This window comes from Colobus angolensis, unplaced genomic scaffold, assembly GCF_000951035.1.
Source record: "Colobus angolensis palliatus isolate OR3802 unplaced genomic scaffold, Cang.pa_1.0 Scaffold110, whole genome shotgun sequence".
Taxonomy (NCBI): domain Eukaryota; kingdom Metazoa; phylum Chordata; class Mammalia; order Primates; family Cercopithecidae; genus Colobus; species Colobus angolensis.
In genome coordinates, this window is record NW_012112031.1 from 2,118,450 (window position 1) to 2,138,567 (window position 20,118).

The 20,118-nt window shown below is 44.0% G+C and overlaps 1 protein-coding gene and 1 pseudogene across 2 annotated transcripts in view; both read right to left on the minus strand.

The window, feature by feature from the left end:
- The window catches only part of SMG6 (SMG6 nonsense mediated mRNA decay factor), a 262,067-nt gene that overhangs the window by 60,181 nt on the left and 181,768 nt on the right, over window positions 1-20,118 (minus strand). The gene's annotated exons all lie outside the window — the stretch shown is intronic.
- On the minus strand, window positions 7,714-8,574 carry LOC105521815 (annotated as a pseudogene).

A 20,118-nucleotide genomic window follows, 5' to 3' on the forward strand; every position in this document is an offset into this window, starting at 1 on the left:
GCTCTGTCGCCCAGGCTGGAGTGCGGTGGCGTGATCTCCGCTCACTGCAAGCTCCGCCTCCTGGGTTCATGCCATTCTCCTGCCTCAGCGTTCCAAGTAGCTGGGACTACATGCGCCCGCCGCCACAACTGGCTAATTTTTTTGTATTTTTAGTGGAGACGGGGTTTCACTGTGTTAGCCAGCACGGTCTCGATCTCCTGACCTCATGATCCGCCGGCCTTGGCCTCCCAAAGTGCTGGGATTACAGGCATGGGCCACCGTGCCCGGCAATGCCCAGCTAATTTTTTTGTATTTTTAGTAGAGAACGGTTTCACCATATTGGTCAGGTTGGTCTTGAGCTCCTGGCCTCAAGCGATCCACCCACCTCGACTTCCCAAAGTGCTCAGATTACAGGCGTGAACCACCAGGCCCAGCCTCAGTATAGAGCTTACAGGAAAACCAAGTAGAAGATCCTTATCACTTGGGATTTTTAGCCCTCATAAAGTAACCATAAAAGAAAAGCATGATAAATTGATTTCATGAAAATTAAAACCTTCTGTTATCAAAAGATATTAAGAAAATGAATAGGTAAGAAACAGACTTTGTGAAAATATTCACAAAACATGTATCTGACAAACTACTTACATCCAGAATACATAAAGAAATCAGTAAGAAAATAACCCAACTAAAGAAAATGGGTAGAAGATGTGAAAAGATGCTTCATAGGGAAGATATACAAAATGGTCAGTAAGCATATGAAAAAGTATACAGCTTCGGCCGGGCATGGTGGCTCCTGCCTGTAATCCTAGCACTTTGGGCGAGTGAGGCAGGAGGACTGCTTGAGCCCAGAAGCTGGAGACCAGCATAGGCAACATAGCAGTATCTTGTCTCTACAAAAAGTTTTAAAAAAATTAGCCCAGTGTGGTGGCACACACCTGCAGTCCCAGCTACTTGAGAGGCTGAGGCAGGAGGATTGCCTGAACCCAGGAGGTCAAGTCTGCAGTGAGTCGTGATTGCGCCACTGCTCTTCGGCTTGGGTGACAGAGCAAGACCCTGTCTGAAAAAACAAAAAGTATACAACTTCATTAGTCACCAGGGAGATACAAATTGAAGCCAAAAATGATGTATCACCAGTCACCACACACCTACCAATGAGGATGTGAAGCAATCTTCATCTTCGGAAAAAGCTGTAGGGCAGGGGTATCCAATCTTTTGGCTTCCCTGGGCCACAATGGAAGAAGAATTGTCTTGGGCCACACATAAAATATAACAGCACTAACTATAGCTGATGAGCTTAAAAAAAGGGAGGGGGGCAAAAAAAAAGCTCATAGTGTTTTAAGAAAAGTTTACGAATTTGTGGTGGGCTGCATTCAAAGCCATCCTGGGCTGCATGCAGCCTGTGGGCCACGGGTTGGACAAGCCTGGTCTAGGGGATCTCTAATAAAAAATGCACATCTAATCTCTGACTTGGCAATTCTAATCCTAGGCATTTAGTCAAGTGAAAACACATGTCCAAAAACAGATTTGTGTACAACTATTCACAACAACTTTATTCATAACAGCTAAAAACTGGAAATAGATTCGCTGTCTGTCAACCAGATAAACTGTGACGTATTCATAAAATGGAATACTACTCAGCAATAAAAAGGAGTGAGCTACTAATATATGTAACAACATAGAGGAATCTCAAAAAGATTAAGCTAAATGAAAAAAGGCTTACTCAAGAGCATATACTTACTGTGTGATTCTATTTATATGGGGTTCTAAAATAGCCAAATCTAATCTTGGTGGAAAAAATCAGAACAGAGCTTGCCTCTGGGGACAGAGGTGGAGATAAGGGATTATAACATAATTATATGATCATTTATATATATACACACACATATACGTATATATACACATATGCATATATGTGTGTGTGTGTGTGTGTGTGTTGGAGGGGGAGAGAAAAAGAGAGAGAGAGAGCAAGAGAGAGAGACTCTCGCTCTGTCACCCAGGCTGGAGTGCAGTGGCATGATTTTGGGTTCACTACAGCCTCGACCTCCTGGGCTACTAAAGCAGTTCTCCCGAGCAGCTGGGTCAACAGGTGCTTGCCACTACATTCAGCTAATTTTTGTATTTTTTGTAGAGATGGGGTTTTGCCATGTTGCCCAGGCTGGTCTTTTCTTTTCTTTTCTTTCTTTTTTTTTTTTTTTCTTGAGACAGTCTCACTCTGTCGCCCAGGCTGGAGTGCAAGGCGCAATCTCAGGTCATTGCAACCTCTGCCCTCCTGGGTTCAAGTAATTCTCATGCTTCAGTTTCCTGAACAGCTGGAATTTAGGTGCCCGCCACCACATCCAGCTCATTTTTGTATTTTTAGTAGAGACGGGGTTTCACCATGTTGGCCAGGATGGTCTCGAACTCCTGGCTTCAAGCAATCTGCCTATCTTGGCCTCCCAAAGTGCTAGGATTATAGCCATTAAAAAAATATTTAAAAGAAGAAAAAAATGGATGGATGGATGGATGGGGAAGAGAGGGAGAGACATAAACATAATGTGATAAGACAAATACAGTAAAACGAGAATGACTGCATCTAGGTACTGGGTATAAGTGAGCTCACTGGAGAATTTTCAACTTTGCTGTATAATAAAATGTTGGAAAATCAATCACATCACTAAAGTATAAAAAGACAGTATTTGGAAGCACTGGACCTAGTTGGATTAAAAAAAGAAAATCTGCATCAATCCCTGTTGCTGTCACTAAACAGCTGTCTCATTAGCTATTAAGGAAAACACAGTGTCAGAGGGCTGGTTTTGCCATGTAAAAGAAGTCTTCAGCTTGCTGTGTCCTAACACTGGATCTCATATAAATCCCCAAATTCTAAAGGCTAGAAAGGTTTAAAATGTAGACGCAGCTTCAATATCCAGGAGGCAGACCTAAGAACAAGAGATGTAAATCCAGCTCTGGCAGTGGGAAGGGGCGGGGGGCCATGGCGACGCAGTTAGAAGCCGCCAGCCACCGAGCCTCTCCAACCCCAGTAGTTCTGTGTCTGGATGTTGGCCCCATATACTGGCGTAAAACCTCAAGACACTAGAAGATCTCACCAGTAGGAGCAGCCAGAGCAGCTGAAACATGTCCCTGTAAACAATAAATGTTTATCTGGGCAGATAACCTGGCAGATAGCCTTATTCTGATCTTAGGCAACTTGAAACTCCACAATGGGAGGCTGAGCACAGAGGGGCCCCTTCCTCTTTGCCACATGGGTAGGAAGCAGAGATGGAAGGTGGTCCTGGCTCCTACCACATGAGAGGTGGCAGAAAGCCACTCTCTGTAAATGCCAACTTCTTCCCTACTGGATCATGGCCAGATTCCCTTAAAGACAGAGGGTGGGGACAGAGAAGTCAAGTCAACCAACGCTAAACAATGCTACCACATAAAGCTGGCTGTTACACCATAGCCCTGAAGGTATGAGGAACTCTGGCGTGTTTGGCTGCTGCCACAGGAACCGCACTGGCTAAGGGCTTCCCCAGGCCTGGGTGGGATGCTTGTCACTGACTCCGGCCACACACATAGGCTCAGTCGCCACCTCGGTCAGTGGCAAACAGCTGCTGAGAGGGGAGGAGTAGACCCAGGGGTGCTGTGTGCTGCACAGCCAAATCTTCCACTTTTGGAGACTCCAAACAATATTCATAAGAGCCATATGGCTTAAACCCCATGGAGGTACCAGGCAAAAGGCTGTACGGGGAAAGAGGCAGCTGGAAGGAAGGAATGGAAGTGTGTTGATGGCACAGAAACTCCTTTGACAATTAAGTCTCCAAACAATTTGACTACCAGTTCTGAAACCCCAATCCCTAACTGACAAATGGAATCTTGGGCACTGGTTATTCCTCCCACCTATATACTTCTGCCCATACTCTTCTTGGAAGAAGACAGGATAGGGAAGTGAAACCCACAGTATGCTGAAAGGGAAGCTGAGCTCTCATTCATAAGACTACTAAGCTCTCTCACAGGGAAGAGGATGGAGACGGCACAACAAAGGCTCTTTGCTCTGAAATAGCACCAAAGTGAAGCCCGGCAGAGCCAGGGCGTGGATCCTGGACGGAGCGCCGAGGAGGAGTGTGTTTGTGTGTATGTTTGCGCTCATCTGGTTTTTGTTGGGGGAAGGTGACAATTCATTCTTTTGATTTCATTCAAACTTATAGCTGCTTTTATAATCACTTCCTGAAAACACAGTAGGAAGACAGTGGTATGTGCTCACCCCACCCTCCATTTAACACTGCCCCAGCAATCCAGCTATGTGCTTTACACTGAGAAGAGGCCAGCTTTTTGCCTTTGGCAGCACTGAAGGCCAGACATTACCAGCACTCCTGTGTACAGCTCAAGGCTCCACCCAAATCAGACTGCACACACTGAATCCAAGAGGAATATCATTCCAGAACAACAACCCAGGAGAAAGAGAGGAGAGCTGAGGAGGCTGGGTGGGACGGCTGGGACACTTCTCACTTCTGACACCAGGACACCCAAGTGGTTGGCAGAGGCATTTCGGTAGTGCGGTGACAGATCAACTGTAGTGTGGGAAATCCCAAATGCTATCGTAAAGAAGTTATCTCTGCACAAAGAGAGGGGTGACAACAAGGGTGGGGTACAGGCCACAGGGCAGTAAGGTAGAGAAATCAGCTTTAGCGAACTGGCTAACTACTGGGCTAGTCCAATTCTGAATACACAAGTGATATTCTAGCCTCTTTTCAGGAGAGACTGATGTAGAGCAGTCATGGGAGGCCAGGAAACAAAGCTCCATTTCTGGCCTAAAGTGGATTGGAGGGTTCCTCCGCAGAGAGTCATAACACAGTGTTTACATAAAACCCCACAAACCCACTGCTCCTGGCTGTCCAAGGCCAAAGGCATCTTCTTCCTGGAGAGCTACGTCTCTTACCCTCTAGGCTCTAAGACTCCCTATTTTACTTAGTAAGGTTTCCTGTTTACTCTGAGATCTGCAGATCTCCCCAAGGAGTCTTTAGAGGCAAGCTAGGGAAGGCGGCAGCAGGAGACTGAACAGTAGTAAGGACACAGGTCTTCCGCATCCTGCCATGACTTCTTACATGGCAGAGAAACGAATGGACACTGAACGGGGGTTTCCTGGTTTAACTAATTATTTACAGCGTTTATTCTTTATTTTTTTTTTCTAATGTGCAGGCATCTCTTAGATTGTTGACCCTCAAGGAAAATGCAATTGGGAGCACAACCATGATTGACGCCTAAAGGCATTTTTTATTGCTGTTCCCGTGAGAACACCATCAGAATGATGAACAAGGTATATACTGCTACAAAACAATCAGCATCTCCATTTGGAGAAGGAATTTCTTTTAAAAACACCCCATTTGGGGCACTATGGTCTCCTCCTCTATGGAAACAGGAAGAGGCAGAAGGAGTTCCATTCCTGCCACAGCAGAGTCTACTTTTTGCTAGTTTTTTGGAAAACAAGTTCTCTTTGGCTCTTGAGAAAACCAGACATTTCCAAAGGGAAAACAGAGAAGGAGACAGAGTCTGATGTGGCAAGACTTGTAGCCCTCTTGTATCTCCAAGACAGAGATAACCCGGAGGGACCCAAATCCCTATGTATTCACCTTCTAACCATGCATTCCATATAATCCAGACTTCCGGAGACACTACAAGGCCTCTGAAAATGTCACCACAATCCTTAGATTTAGGAAGAAAAGAAAATCTGAGGATAATTCTCTTGGGCTGTGCTGGCCAACAGGATGACCATTAGCTACAATATGGCCAAACTTAAATTTAAATTTCCTAAAATTGAATATAATTAAAAATGGAGTTCCAATAAATGGAAAAACATCCTATGTTCATGAACTGGAAGACTTAATATTGTTAAGCTAACAAAAGTAACCAAAGCAATCTACAGATTCAATGCAATTCCTATCAAAATCCCAATGGCATTTTCCACAGATACATAAAAACACATCTTAAAATTCATACGGAATCTAGCTGGATGCAATGGCCCATGCCAGTAGTCCCAGAACTCTGGGAGGCAAAAGCAGGCAGACTGCTTGAGGTCAGGAGTTGGAGACCAGCCTGGTCAACATGGCAAAACCCCGTTTCTACTAAAAATACAAAAATTAGCTGGGTGTGGTGGTGCACGCCTGTAATCCCAGGTACTTGGGAGGCTGAAGCACAAGAATCGCTTGAACCTGGGAGGTGGAGGTTGCAGTGAGTTGACACTGTGCCACTGCACTCCAGCCTGGGCAATGGAGCGAGAACCCGTCTCAAAAAAAAAAAAAAAAAAAAAATTCATATGGAATCCTAAGGGACCTCACATAGTCAAAATGATCTTGAAAAGGAACAAAAGTTAGAGGGCTCATGCTTCTGGATTTCAAAACTTACTGCAAAACTATACTAATCAAAATGGTGTGATACTGGCATAGAATAATACAGAAAACGTAGAAGTAAACTGTCACAAATACAGGGTCAACTGACTTTTGACAAGGGTGCCAAGACCAATTCCAATCTTATGAAAGGAATAGTCTTTTCAACAAAAAGAGCTTAAAAAAAACCTGGATATTTACATGCAAAAGAATGAAGCTAGACCCTTACCTAATACCATATACAAAAACCAATTCAAAATGGACCAAAGACCTAAAAGGAGCTAAAACTAGAAAACTCTTAGAAGAAAGCATAAGGGAAAATCTTTATGACACGGGATTTGGCAATGATTTCTTGGATATGACATCAAAAGGATAGGAAACAAAAGAAAAAATAAGCAGGCTGGACACACCACCTCACGTTTGTAATCCGAGCACTTTGGGAGGCTGAGGCAGGTAGATCACTTGAGGTTGGGAGTTTGAGACCAGACTGACCAACATGATGAAACCCCGTCTCTACTAGAAACACAAAAATTAGCCGGGCAGGCCCCTGTAATCCCAGCTATTTGAAAGGCTGAGGCACAAGAATCACTTGAACCCAGGAGGTGGAGGTTGCAGTGGGCCAAGATCAAGCAAGCCACTGCACTCCGGCCTGGGCAACAGAGTGAGGCTCAGTCTCAAGAAAAAAAAAAAAAAAAAAAAGCCAACTGGACTTTACCAAAATTAAACACTTTTGTGCATCAAAAGTGGTGACTCACACCCGTAATCCCAGCACTTTGGGAGGCTGTGGCGGGACGATTGCTTGAGGCCTGGGAGTTCAAGAGAAGCTTTGGCAACATGGGGAGACCCTATTTCTACACACACACGTGCATGCACGCAAACACACAGACACACGCACACATACACGCACGCACGTGCACACATGCACAAGCACACACACGCGTGAACACACGCGTGCAATTAGCTGGGTGTGGTGGTACGTGCTTGTGGTCCCAGCTACTTAGGAAGCTGAGGTGGGAGGATCCCTTGGGCTTGGGAGTTCGAGGCTGCAGTGAGCCGTAATGGTGACATTGCATTCCAGCCTGGGCAACACAGAGAGATCCTGTCTCAAAAAAAAAAAAAAGACAAACATTGCATCATTCCACTTATATGAGGTACTTACAACAGGGAAATTCATAGAGCTATAAAGTAGAAGTTGCCAGGGGAAGGGGTAATCAGGAGTGTTTAATGGTTACAGCATTTGGAATGATGAAAAGTTCTGGAAATGCATAGTAGTGATGGTTACACAACACTGCGAACGTACTTAATGCCACTGAGTTGTACACTTAAAAAATTGTTGAAATGGTAAATCCTTTTTTTTCCTCTTTAAATAGACACTTTATTAGATCCACAGGCAATAATATCCCAGAGCTACCGTTAGGCACGTAAATATAGACCCTGCTAAATATTTAATATTATCAAGCTTGTGTGACTCAAGCATGGTTTGGGGGCCAGCAACCTCAGTTCCTATCTTCCTGTCTCTCTGGGTGAGGGCCCGATCTTGCTGGGCATGCAGTGTCACTATTTCTGTTCTCAACTCCAGCAGCTTCCTTTCGTTCAACGAATACAATTCTTTTACTCTGCTCTTTTCTAGGCTGAAGTCTAATTTAGTATCTGTTTGTTAGGACTTCAATCACTTCATCCATTAGTTGTTTTAACTGATTTGGTTTGAGTTTTATTTTCTCATTTTCTGCTCTGAGGGCTGAAAAATCACACTTCTCCCAAGTAATCGTACCCTTTTAAACATTCACAGCCTGAGACATTATTGGCTGAAGAGCAATCTCCCGCTGCATCTTGGTGGCCATATCTTTGTAGACGATACCCATGTTGGTCTCCAGGACCTTGACCAATACAAACACAATGATTTCTGCTTGCTGAGTAGCAAACCCATTGTCTTCCAGAAAGCACACTAAGGCGTGAGTGTCAAAGTGGAGCTTCCTACTCCCAGAAGAGGTGAAATCTCTCCTTTTGCGCTCCAGCTACAGGTATCCAGCAGACCCCTGCAGGAAGGGAGTGTGGGCGCCACGCTGAGGCACAGGCGAAGGGCGCTGGCAGCCGCGGCGATGCCCGGGGTGAGGCCCCAAGGGCACATCCATGCGCCACTGCGTCTGGCCAAAGGTGTGGCGTACCCGAGGCATGAGTGCTCCCAGTCCCCAAGCTGCTGGCAGGGGGCGGCAGTGGCCAAGTGCAGGGAGGGCACGAAATGGTAAATTTTATGTGTGTATATTTTACCACAATTTAAAAAATCATTTCTTCAGGTAGACCAGCCACATGTCATGTGCTCAACAGCTACACACGGCCAGTAGTTACCACACCGACAGTGTAAAGTAGAATACTTTCACCACTGCAGAAAGTTCTATTGGACAGCATGGCTCTAGAGTTAGATTAAAAACCACTGGATTCTGATTTCAACAGTACTAACCTATATGCCACTCTAACTGCCTTACGCTTTATTCTGTATGCCACTATCCTGCCCATTTGTTATTCTAACAGCCTCTCCAAGCATTGTATACCCACTATTGTAAACTTGAGGCCCAGCACGGGGGCTCATGCCTATAATCCCAGCACCTTGGGAGGCCGAGGCAGGTGGATCACTTGAGGTCAGGAGTTCGAGACTAGCTTGACCAACATGGCGAAGCCCCATCTCTACTAAAAACACAAAAATTACCTGGGCATGGTGGTGCACACCTGTAGTCCCAGCTACTTGGGAGACTGAGCTGGGAGAATAATTTGAACCCAGGAGGTGGAGGTTGCACTGAGCCAAGATCGTGCCACTGCACTCTAGCCTGGGTGACAGAGCAAGACTCTGTCAAAAAAAAGGAACGAAGGAAGGAAGGAAGGGAGGGAGGGGAGAAATGGCATGCAAGCAGCACAGTAAAAACCTTTAAGAAAATGAAAGAAATATGTTATCTCCCACGAAACAACTATGAGTCAAGAATATGTCCATGTTGAAGTTTGGAAGAGTACACTGACTATTTTAGGAAGAAAATGATAGTTTTAAATTAGAATTTTATTACGGGGCTGGGTGGGGTGGCTCACACCTGTAATCCTAGCATTTTGGGAAGCCAAGGCAGGCGGATCACTTGAGCCCAGGATGGCGAAACCCCATCTTTATTAAAAATACAAAAAAGTAGCCAGGTATGGTGGCACACGCCCATAGTCTCAGTTACTCAGGAGGCTGAGGTGGGAGGGGCAAGCCTAGGGAGGCTGAGGCTGCAGTGAGCCGTAATCGCACCACTGTACTCCAGCCTGGGCAATGGGAATAAGAACCCATTTAAAAAAAATTATTAATGTATAACCCCATATGAACAGGTTAAAAAGAAAAACTACACGATCATCAACAGATTAAGAAAAAATATTTAATAAAATTAAACCCTTATTTGTGATTTTAAAAAAATACTCAGCTATCTAGGAATAGAAGTGAATGTTCTTAACCTGACAAGATATACTTATCAGAAATCTATGGGCCAGTCATGGTTGGTCACACCTGTAATCCCAGCACTTTGCAAGGCTGAGATGGGCAGACTACTTGAGGTAAGGAGTTTGAGACCAGCCTGGCCAACATGGTGAAATCCTGTTTCTACTTAAAATAAAAAAATCAGCCTGGCACGGTGGTGCGCGCCTGTAACCACAGTTACTCGGGAGGCTGAGACACTAGAATCGCTTGAACCCGGGAGGTGGAGGTTGCAATGAGCTGAGATCATGCCACTGTACTCCAGCCTGGGCAATGGGAATAAGAACCCATTTAAAAAAAATTATTAATGTATAACCCCATATGAACAGGTTAAAAAGAAAAACTACACGATCATCAACAGATTAAGAAAAAATATTTAATAAAATTAAACCCTTATTTGTGATTTTAAAAAAATACTCAGCTATCTAGGAATAGAAGTGAATGTTCTTAACCTGACAAGATATACTTATCAGAAATCTATGGGCCAGTCATGGTTGGTCACACCTGTAATCCCAGCACTTTGCAAGGCTGAGATGGGCAGACTACTTGAGGTAAGGAGTTTGAGACCAGCCTGGCCAACATGGTGAAATCCTGTTTCTACTTAAAATAAAAAAATCAGCCTGGCACGGTGGTGCGCGCCTGTAACCACAGTTACTCGGGAGGCTGAGACACTAGAATCGCTTGAACCCGGGAGGTGGAGGTTGCAATGAGCTGAGATCATGCCACTGTACTCCAGCCTGGGTGACAGGGCAAGGCTCTGTCTCAAAAAAAAAAAGAAAAAGAAAAAGAAAAAAAAAAAAGAAATCTATGACAAGTAGATTTAATGTAACTTTAGAAGCATTGCTATTAAAATTAGAAACAAAGAATTTCTATTATTATGGTTACTATTACAGAACAAGACAGCTCAGTAAAGTTGATAGATATAAGATGAAAAGAAACAGCATTTATATTCATACCATTAATAGTTAACCAGAAAATATGATAAATTAGTAACAAAATCTGTGCAAGGGTTTTATGGGAAATATTACAAAACATCCTTGAAGGGCATAAAAGAAGACCTGAATAAATTAACAGTATATCGTGTTCATGGATGGGAAGACTAAATACTGTATATATGGCAATTGCTCACCGGTTCAATGGAACAGAGGATTAGGAAACGGAAATCTACTTTACAAAATAAATCCCAAATGGAATGAAGCTATAAATGGAAAACCAAAACGAAAACCAAACATTCACAACAAAAACCTAAAGTAAAACTAAAATTTTTACAAGAAAAATGTTGGTATATATTCTTTATGACCTCAGGGTATGTATGTATTCCTTTTTTTTCATGTAAAATTGCAATTATTCTTGGTAATATTTTAACCTAACAACCAAGTGGTTAAAAAAAAAAAGATCAAATGGGCCAGGTGTGGTGGATCACCCGAGGTCAGGAGTTCGACACCAGCCTGTCCAACATGGTGAAACCCTGTCTCTACTAAAAATACAAAAATTAGCCAGGCATGGTAGTGGGCGCTGTAATCCCAGCTACTTGGGAGGCTGAGGCAGGAGAATCGCTTGAACCCAGGAGGCAGAGATTGCAGTGAGCCGAGATCGCGCCACTGTACTCCAGCCTGGGCGACAAGAGCAAGACTTCGTCTTTATAAAAAGATAAAATGACAAAGTTTTATACAGAGATAAAAGTAACCCTTTTACCCCACAAAATTATAAGCTCCGGCTTATGATTAGGTCAACTGATTTTATATACAATAAAACTTTAAGTATATTTGCTATTAAATGCATGCCAGTGGTCTTGTTTTAATTAATTTTTTTTAAATTATGGAAAATCTCAAACATATATAAAAGGAGAGACTAGTATAATAAATAAACCTGATACCATCGTCTAGCTTCAACAGTTAGCAATATATGGCCAATATTGCACACTCAGAACGGATTTCTTTTTTTTTTTGAGATGGAGTCTCGCTCTGTCGCCCAGGCTGGAGTGCAGTGGTGCAATCTCGGCTCACTGCAATCTCCGCCTCCCGGGTTTAAGCGATTCTCCTGCCTCAGTCTCCCGAGTAGCTGGGACTACAGGTGTCTGGCCACCATGCCCAGCTAATTTTTTTTTTTTTTTGTATTTGTAGTAGAAACAGGATTTCACCATACTGCCAGGCTGGTCTTGAACTCCTGATCTTGTGATTTGCTCACCTCGGTCTCCCAAAATGCTGGTGGATTCCAGGCATGAGCCCCTGTGCCCAGCCAGAAAGGATTTTTTAAGTAAGACTTAAACCAGAAAGGAAATGGCTGATTTGTGATAAAAATTTTTATGCAAAGAAAATGCTGTAAATAAATTTAAAATTATACACTGGGTGATCCGCAACGCACGTAGCTGACAAAGATTCATATGCAGACTTGCAAATCAATAAAAACCAATCAGCCGGGCACGGTGGCTCATGCCTGTAATCCTAGCACTTTAGGAGGCTAAGGCAGGCGGATCACTTGAGGACAGGAGTTCAAGACCAGCCTGGACAACACGGTAAAACCCTGTTTCTACTAAAAATACAAAAATTAGCCAGGTGTGGTGGTAGGCACCTGTAATCCCAGTTACCCGGGAGACTGAGGCAGGAGAATCCCTTCAACCCAGGAGGCAGAGGTTGCAGTGAGCTGAGATGGCACCACTGCACTCCAGCATTGGGTGACAGAGCAAGACTCCGTCTCCAAAAAAAAAAAAAAAAAGGAAGGAACTTTTGAACTTGAGCAATCCTCCTGCCTTGGCCTCTCAAGGTGTTGGGATTACAGGCATGAGCCACCATGCCCAGTGAATTTATTTTGCTTACTTATTTCTTTACTTGTTTGCTCTGTATCCCCATAACTGGAATGTAAAATCTGTAAGGTAAGAGACTATGCCTGTCTCATTCACCACAAAATCCCTAGCACTGTGAATGCCTGGTAAATAGTAAGTGTTTAATAAATATCTAATGTTGAATGAACACTAGAAGTCAAGCCTCAGAGCAACTTAACAGCAGATGTGTCACTCTGGCTACATGTGGACTGTAAATTCAAGCACCAGTCCCATTGAGTTGTCTATGGGGAAGAGGTGTGGGACGATCAATGGATAGTGCTCTTACCTGTTACAACTCATAACAGTACCGGGGGAGTGGGAGAGAAGAGAAAATACAAAATTGTATTTGGAAAGCAAATTTCTATTAACAAGATATAGAAACTTTGAGCCTCTGGATTCTCTGCAGACATCTCATTAATTCTCCAGCACAATCTTCTCATGCAAGTTCCTACATGAGGTACAGGAACCCAACTTTCTAAAACCCTAAACCATGTCAATCTCTTTTCCCAGCCTCGGGTCTCAGAGAGTGACAGAAGAAGAAAGGGGACAGTGAAGAGAAACCAAGAAGGCACATTAAATAGATTGCCTTTTGTTGTTGTTGAGACAGGGTCTCATTTTGTCACTCAGGGTGGTGGGAACATAGGTCACTGCAGCCTCAACCTCCCAGGCTCAAGCAATGTCCCTGCCTCACCCCCCAAGAAGCTGGGACTATAGGCACATGCTACCACATCTGGCTAATTTTTGTATATTTTGTAAAGACGGGGATTCACCATGTTGTAATCTCAGCACCTTGGGAGGCAAAGGTGGGTGGATTACTCGAGGCCAGGAGTTCGAGACCAGCCTGGTCAACATGGTGAAACCCCATCTCTATTAAAAATACAAACATTACCCAGGCATGGTCGTGCGTGCCTGTAGTTGCAACTACTCTACTTGGGAGGCTGAGGCAGGAGAACCACTTGAACCCGGGAGGCAGAGGTTGCAGTGAGTGAGATGGCACCACTGCACTCCAGCCTGGCTGACAGACTGAGACTCCGTCTGGAAAAAAAAAAAAGTTTAAAAACATGTAAATTCTTAGAATAATATCTAAGACAAAGCAAGTCCTCAGTAAAATGGAGCTTTTACTGTAATTATTCATCTGCGAGACAGGGGACTTATGCTTAATTCTTTGGAAAAAATGGCAGCCCTGGAAGCTTAGATGACTAAATCATTAGCTAACAAGTCAGAGACAACATGAAACAGTGGGAAAGCACTAGACCAAATACCAAAACACCTGCTGGAGCAGAGTTTGCCAGTTACCTCCCAACCCAGTCTTCCCCTCTTCAGCAAAATAACTTTGATTTTTAACTAAGAGTGTGAGTGTGTGTGTGTGTTTTAGACACAGGGTCTCAATATTTCACCCAGGGATGGGATACAGCGGCATGATCACGGCTCACTGCAGCCTCGAACTCCTGGGCTCCAGTGATCCTCCTGCCTCAGTCTCTAGAGCAGCCAGGATTACAGGTACGTCTTACCACATCTGACCAATAGCTGGGTACATTTTCAGCCTTCTCTGCAGCTAGGACAGCCATGCGACTCTTGAGATGTTTATAAATACCACGTCTACATAAAACCTTGAAGAAGTCTCTTTAAATGTATGGGGCATACCCTTTCTGTTTTCTTCCTCCGTTAAGCTTCCTGCTGATGCTCTACTAACCATCTTGGGATGGGACCACATTGTAGGATGTTGTATGTTAAGCTCCAGTGTCTGCCAACTTGGGGAAGCCAAGTGGTGGAGCCTGAACACTAACCCTGGACTGCCTATGTCTAGACTCTTGATCTAAGAGGATAAAACTGTATGTTTAGGCCTCTTATTCACCTAAATCTATTACAAACTGATAGGTTTGGGTTCTGACCTAGTATTGCCACATGATCTCAGATAAACCAGTCTAATTCTTAATCTTCTCCCTGTAAAATGTGATAATGTCCACTTTGGGAGGCCGAGGTGGGTGGATCACGAGGTCAGGAGTTTGAGACCAGCCTGGCCAATCTGGTGAAACCCCGTCTCTACTAAAAATACAACTAGCTGGGCTTGGTGGTGCGCACCTGTAATCCCAGCTATTTGGGAGGCTGAGACAGAACTGTTTGAACCCAAGAGGCAAAGGTTGCAGTGAGCCAAGATTGTGCCACTGCGCTACAACCTGGAAGCCTGGGTGAGAGAGCGAGACTCCGTCTCAAAAAAAAAAAAAGTGACAATGCCTCCCAGAACTGTAGTGGAAATCAAATGAAATAATACATCATGATAGCACTATGGAAAATGTTGATGTAAGTTTTATCAATGAAAATGAAACACCGAGAATGGAAAAGCAAGTGATAATGATGAAGGCATAGAGATAAAGACAAAATAACTTTTAAAAAGTCTATGAAAGGAGGCTGTGTTTCTAAGAGTAGAAAACTTTCTTACACAAGGTCATGAAAACTGATCATGCTGGAGATAATATTCTGAATCCTGCTAAATACACTACTAAATTATCTCAGCAGGAATCTTGTAGTTTACCACTCTTTGAAGTCCGTGGCTTCTGAGGCTGATTCATTCCTAATTAAATGGCTTTAGCTATTCAAATCCTAGTATCTCCCTCTCAATGTCCTCCCTGTCATCATCCCAGACCTTTAAAAAAGTAGTTTTATTTTACTTTATTTATTTTTTTGACAGAGTCTCACTCTGTCACCCAGGCTAGAGTTCTGTGGCACGATCTCGGCTCACTGCAACCTCTGCCTCCCGGGTTCAAGCGATTCTCCTGCCTCAGCCTCCTGAGTAGCTGGGACTACAGGCATAAGCCACTACGCCCACCTAATTTTTGTATTTTTAGTGGAGATGGGGTTTTGCCATGCTGACCAGGCTGGTCTCAAACTCCTGACCTCAGGTGATCCACCTGCCTCGGCCTCCCAAAGTGCTGGGATTACAGGCATGAGCCACTGCACCCGGCCTAATAGTTTTATTTAAAATTGACAAATAGTAATTGTATATATTTATGAAGCACAATGTGATATTTTGATAAATGTGTACATGTGGAACAATCAAATTGGGCTATGTAACACATTTGTCATCTCATATACTTATTTATTTGTGGTGAGAACATTCAAAATCTATTCTTTAAGCTATTTTGAAATATACATTAATCACTCTAGTCACCATGCTTTACAACAGATCATAAGAACCTACTCCTCTTGTCTAATAAAAACTCTGTATCCTTTGCCCAACACCTCCTCTTTCCCCATCCACCCCCACCAACCCCAACCTTAATAACTGAGTTATACTTAGTGACTTTATCACAAACCAAAGTCATCTAAGAGAACTTTATGGCAATAATGGAAATGTTCTATATTATGCTTGACAATACAGTACCCATTAGTCTCATGTGGTGACTGGCCACTTGAAATGTGACTAGTGTGACTGAAGAACTGAATTTTCAATTTTATTTAATTTTAATTAAGTTTTGATTGATTGATTGAGACAGGGTTCTCACTCTGTCACCCAGGCTGGAGTGCAGTGGTGCAATCACAGCTCACTGTAGCCTTAACCTCTAATGTTCAAGCAATCTTCCCACCATAGCCCCTTGAGTAGCTGGGACTATAGGCACGTACCACCATGCCAAGCTAACTTAAATTTTTTGTAGAGATGGGATCTCACTATGTTGTCCAGGCTGGTCTTGAACTCTTGGACTCAATCCTCCCACACTGACCTCTCAAAGTGTTGGGATTACAGGCATGAGACACCACACCTAGCCTATATATGTGTGTGTGTGTGTATACATACACACACATTATATACACACACACACATATATATATATATATTTTTTTTAAGACAGTCTTGCTCCGTCGACCAGGCTGGAGTGCAATGGTGTGATCCTGGCTCACTGCAACCTCTGCCCTGGGGTTCAGGTGATTTTCATGTCTCAGTTTCCTGAGTAGCTGGGATTACAGGCATGCACACCATGCCTGGCTAATCTTTGTATTTTTAGCAGAGATAGGGTTTCACCATGTTGGCCAGGCTGGTCTCGAACTCCTGGCCTCAAGCAATCTACCCGCCTCAGCCCCCCATAGTGCTGAGATTACAGGCATGAGTCACTGTGCCTGGCCAATTAATTTACTTTTAAGTAGACAAATGTGGCTAGTGATTGTTATCAGTCAGCCATACAGTGAGCTCTAAGAAATAGAAGTAAATCATGGCATTTCTTCATTCCCATCTGACCTATCTCATTGACTCTAAATATCTGTGGCAAAATGTTTTCTTTTCGCCTGCTCCTGACCCTCCTTGGACAGTCTCCATTTCCCTATTCAGAATTTGGGTTTAATGATCTTTCCAGAGGAATAGACACATATGTTCAACACACACACACACGTATACGCACACAGAGTCCTAAGTCTAATTCAGTGAAAACTTTACTGAACACACCAAAATAGTTGGATTCATGGAATCCACCAAAAAACGTACCAAAGACGATTCAATCCCTGAAAAGCCCTCACTTTTTTTTTTTCTTTTTTTTAGCTTTTTTGTCTAAAGACATCAGAATTTCAATTATCCTTCTTGGTAAGTCCTTATATAAGCTTAGTATGTTCTTTTTATTAAATAAAACACAAGAAAAAATAGGCATGTTCTGCTCCTGAAAGACCAAATTAAGGTCAGGCGTGGTGGCTCGCTCCTCTAATTTCAGCACTTTGGAAGACCGAGGCAGGAGGATTGCTTGAGCCAGGAGTTCAAGACCAGACTGGGCAACATGGTGAGATCTCTTCTTTACAAAATAAATAAATAAATAAACTAAAAAAATTAGCTGGGTGTGGTGGCAGACACCTGTAGTCCCAGCTACCTGGGAGGCTGAGGTGGGAGGACTGCTACTTGAACCCAGGAGGTGGAGGCTGCAGTGAGTTTAGATCCCGCCACTGCACTCCAGCCTGGGTGAGAGTGAGACCCTGACTCAAAAAAAGGATCCAACTAGGCCGGGCACGGTGGCTCAAGCCTGTAATCCCAGCACTTTGGGAGGCCGAGACGGGCGGATCACGAGGTCAGGAGATCGAGACCATCCTGGCTAACACGGTGAAACCCCGTCTCTACCAAAAAATACAAAAATCTAGCCGGGCGAGGTGGCGGGAGCCTGTAGTCCCAGCTACTCAGGAGGCTGAGGCGGGAGAATGGCGGAACCCGGGAGGCGGAGCTTGCAGTGAGCTGAGATCCGGCCACTGCACTCCAGCCCCGGCGACAGAGCGAGACTCTGTCTCCAAAAAAAAAAAAAAAAAAGGATCCAACTAAAAGAAGTGGTTTGAATCAAGGTTACTAACCATGGAAAGCTTCTTGGTACTACTATCAGACTAATGGGCAGGCAGGAGAAAAGCAGCTCTCCAGAAGGAAGTACCAAAGGTGGTGACATATGGAGAAATGTTTTTCTAGCTCAAAAGAAACACACCAGAAGAAACACCCTAACCCTGATGACCAGCCCCCAGGCTGCTATTCAGGTGCTCATGTTTTAGATGTGAGCTAAAGTGTAATTCCTTAAAAAAGACTCCTTGATGTGACTCCAAGAAATGATGTGACCGTACTTGCTGCAGATTTCCCTTAGAGGCACGCCAGCATGACCTTTTCAAATGCAAATTGACTTACTCATCATAGCTGTCAGGTTTCTTGGGGAGGAGTTTAAAAGAAAGGCAACACTTCCCTCTGAGTGAGCTGAGGAGTGTGGCTGACCCTGACTAAGTGAGAATGCAGGGATAAAAGACACCTGGAGAATGACCCCTGCAAGCAGAAAGCGCCATGGGACTAGGCCTTGAAAGAACTTGATGGGAACTGAAAGTCTTTGGCTCTATAGATTCTCTGCTTCGGTCAGCCCACCTTGATTGGTTTTGGCACACCCCCGACCCCTAAGCTGGCTTAGACATTCACGGATCTTAGTACAGAATCCAAATGTCCTCTGTATCTCCAAGTCAGATCTTCCTTGTCTATACAGCAGGACTGCCTGCCAACCATGTCACTCAGCTAGGCTTCACTGGCTCTTCCTCACACAGCCCTCGTTAAGACATGAGCACCACACTAGACACTTGGGAATGGCGGTCGGAGAGGAGTATCACGGAGCTCACAATCTAACTGTCCGGTGTGTAGTCTTAAAGGCAGATGCAGACAAAAAGAGCTGAGCGATGACCCAGAACTGTGTCCACACCTGGAAAATGCCTTCGGTCTTTAAGGGGTTGTTACATCACAACATGGAAATACAGTGATTAAGTAGGAGGCGGGGAAAAAAAAACCCAAAAATCCTGGAATTTCAGAAAGAAGAAAAAAAATGTAGGGTAAAGGTAGGTAGTGGCTAGGATTAGTGAAAATGACAGTGAAACTTTAGATTTTTTCAAATATAAAGGTTAGGGAAATGAGAACTGGATATTCAAACACGCCAAGATAAAGAAGCCTGTCCCCCATCTACAGGAAGTTTATCCCTAACATCTAAATAGTCATGTTTTAAAATCAACAAGTTTGCTGGTTTTCAGCTGCCACTAACCAGAACCTCCAGTGGCTGTGGCCTACAGTGTAGACAAACTGTGCCCAGCCGGACTAAATGAAGACATATAACCGGAAGTCCGCCACCAGCCTGACCCCTCCCAGTTTCAGGAGGAGACCGAGCAAAACACTATCCAGCTACATGAGCAGTAGACAAGATGCTTTAACCCTAGCAGCACAGGGTACGAAGGATCCCACATCTGAATCAGCAGATTCAGAGTCAGAGGTCTACGACCCAAGGAAACTCTAAGGATAAGAACGGAAACGTACCAGCAAGTTCAGCAGGACCTTTGGTTTCCCCCACCTCTCTCCCTCCCTGTCCACTGCAGTTACAAATTCATGTCCACAGTCACATATTTTTAAAATTTGATATAATTATCTCCTAGAAATTACTGTACGTAGCCTCTTGGGATCTAAGGCAATTAAGTGAAGATAAATGTATTTCATAGGGCAAGCTGTCAAAGGATAAAGCAATTTCATTCCCCATTTGAAGTGGAGGCTTGGGTCACGCATGGTTTATTTGAAACAAAGCCATCACCTAAAGCTGCCGATCTTATCTCTAACTCTGTTCTCCGTTCCAAACTGCTGGAGATGTGCAGCGTGGCACTGCCTGAAGTTATGACATCTGGCTCAAGGCCAGCAGAACAAGCCAGCTCCTCTTCTAGGTTTCAAGCCTAAGAGGACAAAAGTCACATTAAAAGAAGGTAACTACACAGGTGAAGTCTGTTAAACCCTGAAAAGGGAAGATGTTTCCAGGGTATTGGGAGTGACTACAGAGGTACCCAACAATGGGGAAGTTGTGCAAGAAAAGGCAGAAGAAACAGCCCCCAAATGGGGTAGGTAAAATACACGCCAAGGAACCAGATTTTTCTCATCTGGGAGACACCAAACCAAACAGTGAGGTCTATTTCATGAAACAGCCTAAGAGACAGAAAGCACGCCAGACTGACAA